Genomic DNA, 11,986 nt, shown 5'->3' with positions numbered 1-11,986 from the left:
GAGAGAGAGAGAGAGAAAGAGAGAGAGAGAGAGGAGAAAGAGACCCGTTGAATTTCATTAGAATTGCCTGTAGGAACATGAGTGGTATCTCCCAGGAGCACAGGCATCCTACCAATGGCCCTCACTGTTGAAGAAAATAACACCTTCCTCACTCCTCCAGCAAATGTTAACAATGCATAAATCCTCGGGGAGGGACAGAGTCCCATGAGCTCCTTGCCATGTCAGGGGATTGACAGGCCCAGTGCTGTACCAATCTTGTTTAAGAGTGCAGTGGTCATGTCATGGCTGGAAGTGAGCGCTCACCACCCTCCACCCTTCCCCCAACCTCTGTGTTTTTTTCTGCCCCTTGTTCCCTGATGTCCCCTGAGCCTTTGAGGGAGTAAGAATAGAAGCCCTACTTGTGGCTGAGCTTTGCACAGTGGCTTAGTCTCATCATTTCAACCGATTAGACATCTGTTCAGCCACCACTGCCTGCTGGGGGGGGGGGGAGCTTACCCACCGGAATCTAGTAAACACTAATCTCTGTGTATAAACACACTTCTTTAGAAGACAGTTCAGTGGGAACATCACAGCCATTTAGCCACCCAGCAGAACTGAAGTGCTGACTCCCCCCCCCCAACCCCTGACTGCCTATGACTTCCTAGCACACGCTTTTGAACGGTTTGACAGTTCAGAGCACGTGGCTGCTGCGTGACCATACCCACAAAGCACAGTAAGACATGCTTGTGCTCATTGGCTTCCTCCGAGGTTTTTTTTTTTTTTATTTCAGTCCAATGCCTGAGCTAGTAACACCACCCACATTGAGGACCTTCATTCCTCCTCAGTTAAGCCTCTCTGGAAACAGCATCACAGATAAACCCAGAGGTGGGCCTCCAGCTGGCTCCAAATCCAGCTAACTGGACAGTTACCTACCACAGATGTATTTGGACTTATCCTGACTATTATTGAAATATTATCTTTGGTGTTACTTTCTTGGTTTATCTCTTTATTGATTTGTCTGCTCCACTGAATTTTTTCCCTAAATTTTATGTCTGTCAATGGTGTTAGAAGTTAGGTTCTTGGTATGTTTTGTTATTGTGTTTCACATGAAAATTGTTTTATAGGACTATTTAGTAGTTAATTATAGCTGCATATAAGGGCTATAATTTTTGGGAAAATGTTCTAGTACATTTTAAAGTTTTGCTTCCTTTTGAAACTTTGTCATTATCTTACCCCAATCTTTAAAAATAATAGTACCCCCAGCACTTGGGAGACAGAGGCAGGTGGATCTCTGTAAGTTCAAGGCCAGCCTGGTCTACAGAGTGAGTTCTAGGACAGCAAGACTGCTATACAGAGAAACCCTGTTGTGAGCTGGCTGTGAGCTACACAGAAGGATGCTGAGAACCAAACTTGGGTCCTCTAGATAGCACTGTGTTCTTAGCCACTGATTTAGCCAAGATTTTACAGCACTCAGGAAATGTTTGGAGGGGATAATTCTAGAGACTTTGCAAGTCAGAAAATTTTTCATTTTGATGTTTATTTTGATCTCACCCATAAATTCTACTTCCAATAAGTATACCCGTGTAGTCTCAATATAACCCATCCTCAGAATTTGGGAAGAATCGATCTATTGACTTCTAAATGCTGGCCAGTGGTGCAACAATACCTCTCTTCAAGAGATACTCTCTTTGTAGCTAAGGATATAGTCCAGTGATTCTCAACCTGTGGGTCTTGACCCCTACCCTTTCACAGAGTCATCTAAGACCATCAGAAGACACAGATATTTACATTATGATTTCATAACAGTAGCAAAATTACAGTTATGAGGTAGCAACGAAAATAATTTGTGGTTGAGGATCACCATACAAGAGAAACTGTATTGACGGGTCACAACATTAGGGACGGTTGAGAACCACTGCTCTAGGAAGTTACCTAGGAACTTTACTGGAGAGATGGAGAGCTGAAGGAGGCAAAAAGGAAGAAGTGGAGAGGGGAGTGACTGAGAGAAGGGAGGGAGAATCAAACAGGGGTAAGGACTCTGTCCGCTGCGTTGAGATTTTTCACTCTAGCCCAGACATGGTATCACTAAAAACATCAGACCTGGCCACTCTACACCAAAGTATGCAATCTAGTAAACCAAACAGTTTTGAATATGTTTACGAATATGTGCACGAATATGTGCACGAATATGTTTAGTAGTTTTATCCCTAACTGCTAACCATTAGAAACAACTTTGCTCTTCAACTGATGGGTAAAGAAACTGTAATGTTGCGTTAGAAACGAATGGAAAAGAATGAATGTGTTACATGCAGCAATCCCAGGACACTTGAATGACCTGGACAGAACAGCAAATGAATGATTGCATTTATGTGACACTCTGAGAAAGTTGATTCCAATCTGCAGTGATGTGAGACAGATGAGTGGCAACCTGGGGACAGGCTACCTGCAGAGGACTTTGATGCAATCTGAATGCAGATGTTTCAGGGCTCTCTCTGACTAGGTCAGGGAAGGCCAGAGGCAAAGTGAAAACTGAATAGCACCAACCAGTCTCCCACCTCTCCCTCAGACACAAGCCCTCCTCCAAATCCCTTCTGCAGATCCCGCTCCAAAGCCCTGTTGCACAGGCCCAGACTGGCAGCCAGAGACTCTGTGACAAAAGATGTCCTAGAAACCAATGTGTCGGCAGAGCTGGGCAAGAGGCTGTGCCCCACAAGTAGAAGAAAAGGTTTTGATGACCAATGAACATTTGGCAAGACATGACTCATTCCATGGAGCCGCACTGGCTGTTGAAAGAGGCATACCTGCTTTCCTGTTCACCTAGGCCACATAGAAATGACAGTCACCTATCATCCCAAAGGACTTGATCTTTTTTTTCTTTATTTTCATACATGTTTGTGTGTACATGGAAGGTGTGCACAGGTGTATACATATGTATACAGGTACACTCGCCTATGCTTTCATGGTTGTTTGAGTATCTTCCACCATCATTTTCCACTTTTTTGGGGGGAGAGATCAAGGGTTTCATTGCATAGCTCTCGATTTTCTAGAACCCTCTATGTAAACTAGAATGACCTTGAACTCTCAAAGATCTTTGCCTTCCAAGTGCAAGGATTAATGGCCTGTACTACCACACCTGAATAGCCAATGGTGACACCTGGCTTCAAACCTGCTCTTTCTTAAACACTACCTTCTCAAAGCCCTTCCTAAAGTCACACTGCCAACACCAGGGGACCCTGACACTTGTCTCCCTAGCTGAGTCTTTAATTTCCTCTCCAAACCTACCTAACCTTTGCTATCTCACCTGATAGTGCCCCTTGCTCTCCTCACAGATGTGGCTCCCACTCTTTCTTCAAGGGCAAGGTCACATGATCCTTCCGCTGGGGAGCCTCTTTGTCCCCATTAGCCAGGCCCTTGGAAAGCTCTTTGAGCTCTTCACATATGGCCCAATCACCCTGAAACCTTTGTGTTATTTTTCCATTCACCCTTGGCTCAGAGATGATGTCCCCGAGTTGTGGATCATCTCATTCAACAGCTGTGCGTTACAGAGTCAGTGGACTAATTAATTTTATCTCTTTTTAATATTTATTTTATTTTTTTTACATGTATGAGTACACTGTAGCTGTACAGATGGCCGTGAGCCATCATGTGTGTGGCTTCTGGGAATTGGACTCAGGACCTCGGCTGGCCCTGCTCACTCCGGCCCCCTCTCGATCCAGCATAATTCACTGTAGCTGTCTTCACACACACCAGAAGAGGACATCCAATCTCATGACGGGTGGTTGTGAGCCACCATGTGGTTGCTGGGATCCGAACTCAGGACCTTCGGAAGAGCAGTCAGTGCTCTTACCCACTGAGCCATCTCGCCAGCCTGATAAATTAATTTTCATACCTCTGTGACAAAATGCCTGGCAAAAGGACTTAAGGAAGGGTTTATTTAGCTCATGGTTTAAGGGCACAGCTTCTCATGTTGAGGATCACATGGCAGCAGGATCCTGAAGCCGCTGGTCACAATATGTCCAGGTCTGGAAGCAGAGAGGAATGAGTCCTGTTACTCAGCTCACTTTCTAGTCTGGGACCCCAGCCCATGGGATAATGCTGTCTACCCTCAGGGTAGGTCTTCCCTTCTCAGTTACACCTTGCTGGAAACAGCCTCACAGACATATCCAGAGGTGTGTCTCCTAGGCTATTCCAAAATCAGTCAAACTGAGAAAAAACGATTGACTGCCCTAGCCAGCCATGTGCCAACTAAGCCCTTTGTATCCCTCAGTCTTGACAACCACTTTGGGAGGGGGCTCTATTGTGTCCTTCCATTTACAGAAGGAGAAACTTGGCAATAGGTGAACATACTCACTCAAGTTCATATGGCTTATATGTGCCAGAAACTAGATCTTTCACTGTGACAGAATGACAGGGCTCCCCTCACCATGGAGACAGTGATGGAGTTGATATAAATGTACAAAAGACTCCTAGCAATCTTGCCTCATGAATAAGAGAGTCAGGAGCAGAAAAAATAAAGCCAATAATCTAATTGAGACAAGAGGTGACAAGTTTTATTAGCAGGAACTTCACGAGATTGAGAAATGTTGGTCTGTGGACACAAGTGCTCTGTGACTTGTTGAGTAGGGCTTCGCAGCCTTATAAAGTCAAAGGAGGCCGGAAAATATTCGTGAGTCACAGGCATTGTTGACACTAAGAAAATGAGTCTGGAAAGATGGCTTGGGTGGAGAGGTGGGGATAAAGCAACAGGTGCGAGGATCTGGGTTCAAACCCGAGAACCCATGGGAAGCTGGGTGTGCAGTGAATGCCTTCAATCCCAGGGCTTCCTCAGTGAGATGATAGGAGAAGATAAGAGAGTCCCTAGAAGCTCTGGGGTCAGCCAGCCTGGTGTGTGCAGCAGTGACTGAGAGACCCTGTCTCATACAAGATAGAAAGCAAAGACTGACAGTTGAAGCTGTCCTCTGAGCTCCACGCCAGTGGCATCTGCACACATACTCAGAAGAGAACACACAAATGTATGCACCTTGCGCCAGTGGTGGTGCACACCTTTAATCCCAGCACTTGGGAGGCAGAGGCAGATGAATTTCTGAGTTCAAGGTGAGCCTGATCTATAGAGTGAATCTATACAGAGAAACCGTCTTGAAAGAAAAAGAAAGAAAGAAAGAAAGGAAAGAAGGAGAAAGAAAGAAAGAAAGAAAGAAAGAGAAAAAGAAAGAAAGAAAGAAAGAAAGAAAGAAAGAAAGAAAGAAAGAAAGAAAAAGAAAGAGAGAAAGAAGGAAGGAAGGAAAGAAAGGAAGGAAGGAAGAAAAGAGGAAAGGAAGAAAGACATAGGAAGCTGAGCATGGTGGTGCATGTTTTTAGTTTCAGAATTTGGGAGGCAGGGTCAGGTAGATCTCCATGAGTTCAAAGCCATCGTGGTCTACATAGTGAGTTTCAGGACAGCTGTAACTATATAGTGAGACCCTGTCCCAAAAATTAAAACAAAATTAAAAACCATAGTTTTGTTCATTAGGTGTTCTAAAACATCTCAAGATATTGACATTTTTGTTTTTTGACACTGGGGAGGAGAGTTTGACCATGTAGCCCAGGATACACCCCAGGATATGGAACTTACTCCATAGCTTAGTCTCAAACTGTAGCAGTCCTCTTGAGAGCTGGCAGTACAGGTGTGTGTCACCATGCCTGGCTCAACACATGAACTTTGATGGCTGACATTTTCAAATCTCTCGTGACCTGAAGAGCTGGTAACACTTCTTTTTACTTTATGTCGTGAGGGTTGCCTGTGGTCATTGTTCGTTTCAGACTTTAAGGCTTATGTATCAAGAGAATGACGGAGCACAGGAAAAGCCTTAAACAACCAATGTAGGGTCTAGCTGTCCAGACCTGGAGCTTTGCACCAGAGTAATGCAGAGCAGTGCAGGGCAGTCAAGAGCACTGCAGGGCAGTGCAGAGCGGTCAAGACAGAAGCTGGGCAGATTGACCTGGGTCACAGTTCTGTCACTACCATAGTGATCTTTTTCTTTTTTTTAAGAATAATTTTATTTATATGAGTACATATTTATTTTATTTATATGAGTACACTATAGGTGTCCTCAAACACATCAGATTCCGTGACAGATGGCTGTGAGCCACCACGTGATTGCTGGGAATTGAATTCAGGACCTCTGGAAGAACAGTCAGGCCTCTTAACCACTGAGCCATCTCTCCAGCCACATGCCGTGGTGATCTTGAGTTGTTTATCTTCTCTGGGTCCTGGGCTAATGATAGCATCTCCTTCACAGCTAATATAAACATGAGAACAATGGCCATCACTTTGTAAATGATACAAATCACCTTGTCTCGCTGACATCTGTGCTGGGCTTTGTGTTTCTAGCCCCTACTCGAGGCTCCAGGTGTTTCAAATCAAAACCAAGACAAACATTGGCCAAGCCTTGCAAAGCCTTATACTCAAGAGGAAAGAGTAAAAAAGGAAATAAACAAGGCAGTCATTCATGCCTAGGAGGCAGAGACAAAAAGAGTGTACATCTGAGGCTGCCCTGAGTTCATTGGTAAGCTTCAGATTAACCTGAATATTAAGACCCTGCCTCAGAAAAACAAAACAAAAGGAAATAAACAAGATCATCCTCAGTATGATGGACTGAACTAAACTAATAACTACAGTGGTGGAGGAGCTAAGGGGTGGGCAGAAGCCCAAGTCACTGAGCCTACTGGGACAGGCTTCTGGAGAAAGCAACACAAGCAGAGGTAGGACAGAGGAACAGTGTTCAGCTTTGCAAAAAGCGGAGAATGAGGCTTCAAAAGAGGGAATTACTGCAAACACAAAAGCCCCATCATAGGAAAGAGCTTGGTCCCATCCAGGTTTAGAGGCAGCATAGCTAGTTGATACAGAGAATAAAAATAAAGGATATGAGCAGCCAGACCACAAGATCTCATGGCCATTGTGAGACAGCAGAGTGAGCAGAAACTGTGTGGGGTGTCCATCAGGGAACCATATAATCTAACTGATGTCTTGAGAGCCGAGAGTGTAGCTCAATGGTATAGTGTTTGCTTAGTGTTCATGAAATCCTGGGTTCAATCCCCAGCCCCTCACTCAAAGAATGGTTTCAAAGAGAGTTAAAATAGATGCAGATGCTCTTGTTAGTCTAACATGGAATGGAGATGGAGAGAATAACAGCTCACAGTAGAGCGGTTGACAACAATAACGGGAAAAGCTGAAGGAAGCTGAATTTCTCAGAGGCATAGCCAAGACCATCTTTGGTCCAGTGCTGGGTTTCTTGGTTAAGTTTTCTCAGTTCTCACATAACATTTCCATTCCCTGCAGGAAGGATTCTATTTGAATATGTTGTATTTAAGTTGCATAACCCTATTTTAATGTTTGTATATGTATGCGATGCAGGTGCCTCAGCCTCCAGCCTTTGCACTCTCACCTTGACTTGCCTGTTTCTGTTGAGGCTCCTTTGTGAGTGTTGAACTTGCTGCTCTGGCTGGTTCATGCCCACCTTCTCCTGCTTGCACTCCCAGTGATGAACATGGCGCTTTCAGAGTCCTAACAGCACAGGGCAGGGTTCCAGAAATGTTTCCACTCTTGACCCTTTTGCATCTGGGAGTTAAGTATATAAAATAAGCAACAAATCATTTAGTAGGAAAAATCATAAAGCAGTGTATTTAAAAATGATTCCTTGGCTTGCCCATTATTGTACCATTTGTTAATGATTTATAAAAGGACATTTCTGTACTAATGAGATGTGTGTGCTTCTTTTTTTTTATACAAAAAAAATAAATCTTGCCTAAATGTTTGATGTGGCAGAATGTGGCATCTTCAATGTCTATCAAAGTTGGTTGCTGTTTTATTTTATAATCAGAAATGCCTCTTCTCAGAAACACATAGTACAAAATGACAGATGTATGTTTGGCATATTTGAGAATTGGAATTTCTAATTCCAAGACAAAATTCATTGACACTTTTACTATTGCCAGATTTTTGTGACTCCTCATATTCAGCGTCACTATAAGGGGCTATGGCCCACAGCGTAAGAAGTTATACAGCAAATTTGCTTATGCACATATTCATCTTTTTTCAAAATATTTTCTCAGATTTATTCATCTTATTTTGTGTGAGATTTGTGTGTGTGCGAGTGTGTGCGTGTGTGTGTGTGTGTGTGTGTGGTTGGTTCCTAAGAAGGTCAGGAGAAGGCATCAGATTCCCTGGAATTGGAGTTACAGATGGTTGTGAAGCACCATGTACGTTCTGAGAACTGAACTGAGGTCCTCTGCAAGAGCAGTAGGTAGGTGCTGAGCCATCTCTGCAGCTCCTGGAGGCTGGGTCCAGGCTCATGGATCAGCCTGTCAGTCCCAACCCCCTGTGGCCTGTAAGAGACTCCCCTGGGGGAGGGGTATTTGAACCAACAAGGCTATATCAACATCCACATTGATTAACAGTCCCAGATCAACTGTAGCTTCAGTATCCTCTTCCATGGGGACACAATGTATCTCCACATCACCATCAACACTGATCATCATTCAACTGCCTCATGGTTTTCCAATTTAATAGCTATCTTGTAACTTCACTGTGCTTTTAATTCCTATTTCTTTGTCTTCCTTCTGTGTTGGTCTTCTCTTCCATGTGTCATCTCTTCTAATACAGCATTTAAAGGAGAGTGATCTGTTATTTTACTCTGCATAGGAAGTCACTTTTGCCTGTATCATCAATTAACACTTGATTTGTTTTCTATTGAGTTGTAGAGCAAATACCCATGATTTTGAACATCTCTTCCAGTGCCTGCTAACTTTTTTGAGTTTTTCCTTCTGAAGGTTACAGGTTCAAATTTTTTTTTAATTTAATTTATTTTATTTTAATGTTAACATCTTTTAAGATTTATTTTTATATTTGTGAATTTCTCTCTCTCTCTCTCTCTCTCTCTCTCTCTCTCTCTCTCTCTCTCTCTCTCTCTCTCTCTGTGTGTGTGTGTGTCCCCTCAGAGGCCAAAAGATGGTGGCAGATCCCCTGGAATGGGAATTACTAGAGTTGTGAATTTCCAAGAATAGGTATTGGAAACAATTGAGAACAGCAAGTGCTTAACTATTGAGATACCTCCAGCTTCATGATGGCCATCTTTTTCTTGTGAATTATGTCAGGATCCTTTGTGTATTGATATTAATCATCTGGTAGTTTGCAATGCATTACAAATATATTCTGTCTGCTAACGTTTTTCTACTACATAGAAATGTTCAATTCTTTTCTTCTTTGTTGTTTGTTTTGTTTTTTTGAGGCAGTCTCATGTAGTCCAGGCTGGCCTTGAATTTCATCTGTGTCTAAGTATGATTTTGAATTTCTGATTCCCCTGCCTCCACCTCCAAAGCGATGAGATTACTAGTATTTAGTACCATACCTGATTTAAAATATTCAAATCTTATGCAATCAAATTTAGAAACATTTTTGCTTTATGGTTAATGATATCAAAACATTTGTTGAAAATTCTTCTCTGGTATCTGGAGGTGTATCTCTCACTGGTTACGCACATGCTTAACATGTACCAGGCCAGTGTTCAATGCCCAGCACCAGAGAGAGAGAAGGAGAGAGAGAGAGAGAGTCTTCCCTGTTACTAGAACACATATACTGTTTTCTATCAGTTTGACATTTGATCCTTCATTTGTCAATCTTAGTTATAGTCCCTCTTTTTACATAGTACTAAGTGAAGTCCTCTTATTTTTACTCCCTCTAGTCCACCATGTTTACAAACCATCTGTTAGTTTATGTTTTCCCTGTTGATCCACATTGCCAATTGTGTGTGTGTGTGTGTGTGTGTGTGTGTGTGTGTGTGTGACATATATGTGCACCTCCCAGTGCTGAAATAACCTATATGTGCTTCCATCCTCGACTTTTTTAAAAATTTTTTTTTACTTAAAAAATTATATGTGGGGGGGCTAGAGAGATTGCTCAGCAGTTAAGAGCACTGACTGCTCTTCCAGAGGTCCTGAGTTCCATCCCCAGCAACCACATGGTGGCTCACAACCATCTGTAATGGGATCTGATGCCCTCTTCTGGTGTGTTTGAAGACAGCTACAGTGTACTCATATACATGAAAATAAAAAAAATTAAAAAAAAAAAGATTGTCAAGAGTTTGAGATCAGCCTGAACTATATAATTAGTTATAAAAAATTACATGTGAATGTCTGTGTGTGGCTTTGTGCAGGTGCCCACAGGGTTCAGAAAAAGTTGAAGGCCCTTGGGGTTAGAATTATTGGTAGCTGTGAGCTGCTTGGTGTGGATGCTGGGAATTAAAGTTGGGTCCCCTACGAGAATCACACATGCTCTTAACCACTGAGCCATTCCTTTAGCCCTGTAAAGACATTTTTATCATATTTTAAGCTCCCTTAAATGACCAAGGTTTTGCTGGGCATGATGGCAATCCCTCTTTGCCTTGCATTTCTGACTCACATCTAAGCTTACTTCCACCTTTCTAGAGTCCTCAGAAGGGACAACTGGCTTTAACTCAGCCCCATCCTGACCCCTTCCTTCTATGATGACTTCTTGTCTCATTCCAGACCCTTCCTGGGCAGTCAGCTCAGAAGCAGATGTATAGCAGTCCACTGGGTCCCCACCATGATGTTGTAGGCTCCACGTAGGTCAGAAGTGCCAGGAAAGGTATAGAGGAAGAAGCTCCCGCCACAGCTCCCCTTGTTTCTATTCAACTGATTTAACCCAATTGGGGTAAGTCGAGACTCTGCTCTTGAGTAAGGGATGAGGAAACTTTCAGAATGGATGGAGTGGCTGGGGTATGTGTGGAGGCAGGGCATATGGCTGGCTTCTGTAGCCAGCAGAGGACCAAACACTAAGCCATGAGGAATGTCTTAGAGTGGCGCATCTGCCCTCAGCAGACCTTACTGGGAAGGATGGAGGGGTAGAGGATATGGAGTAGAGGAGCCTCCCTTGCTTTGAAGATGGAGTAGTACTGTGGTCAGGTTGCCACAGCACCTTCTGATCCACCTTCTGCTGTCCTGGCCTCTAACTTCCCACTCTATTGCCATTTCCTGACTCCTACATCACTTCCCAGTGGCTCCTCTGCTTCAACACCAATCAACCTTTCCTTCTAAAAGCTCAACTCTGAACATACTGTCCTGATCAGAAACAACTGGTGGTTTCCTATTGCCTAGAGAGTAAGTCTTAAAACACAGCCTTTGAGAGGCCACTCTGAGTCCATGGTTTGTAGAATGCTGTCATACAGCTAAGAACCAGCTTGGGGGAGCGCAGAAGGAGATCACAGGCCCTACTCTGTCTTTCCAGGTTTGTTCCTTCCCAGCTCACAACCTCCCACATCCCCATCTCTTCCGCCCGCCTATATTATCTCCCACAATACTCATGTAAGTCATTTGCATACCTAAGCATACCCTGCTCTTGTTCATTCTGTTCCTGCCTCCCAGCATGCCTTTCCCTCCCATCATTAGCTGTTGAAATCCTATTCTATAAGGCCCACTTCCAATGTCACCTCCTCCATGAAGCCTTCTTGGAACCACACTATCCTTCTCCGGCCACAATCCATCGTCCATCCCTGTGTCCTCCAGCCAGTTACAACTCAGTGAACCCCAGGGCTTCCCAAATATGAAAGACTTATGCTGATCCTTCTAGGATCCCTGACATCCTGGGGGGATCCAAACCTCGTAGGGGTTAGAAGTATCTGGTTCCCCAGCTGGACTGTCTGCAATTTTAAGTCTGGAATTTCTGTGTTTAGTAGCATGTATACAGTAAGTGCTTACTAGATGCATGAACTTAGCTGAATTTGTGAACTCTCTAAAAGATGTGGGAATCATATTTCTGTTCATGACAGCGGGGCTGATGACAAGGGATGCTTTGAGAACAACAAGCTAAATAAGGGGTCTCTCTGAGGTCCAGGAATCCAGAAAGTTTACCAAGATGCTGTGGACCACCATTTACCCGTCCTTCTGTTTAGGTCTCACCTGTAGTTCCAAAATATATCCTATCTATGGGCCAGAAAAGCCGGTTGTTGAGCCT

The 11,986-nt window shown here is 43.6% G+C and overlaps 1 protein-coding gene across 4 annotated transcripts in view; it reads left to right on the top strand.

The window, feature by feature from the left end:
- Pla2g4e (phospholipase A2 group IVE) overlaps positions 1 to 11,986 on the top strand; it is a 70,834-nt gene that overhangs the window by 16,725 nt on the left and 42,123 nt on the right. The window lies entirely within an intron of this gene.

The sequence above is a fragment of the Mastomys coucha genome, unplaced genomic scaffold (genome assembly GCF_008632895.1).
Source record: "Mastomys coucha isolate ucsf_1 unplaced genomic scaffold, UCSF_Mcou_1 pScaffold15, whole genome shotgun sequence".
NCBI lineage: Eukaryota > Metazoa > Chordata > Mammalia > Rodentia > Muridae > Mastomys > Mastomys coucha.
This window is presented reverse-complemented; position numbering and strand designations above follow the sequence as displayed.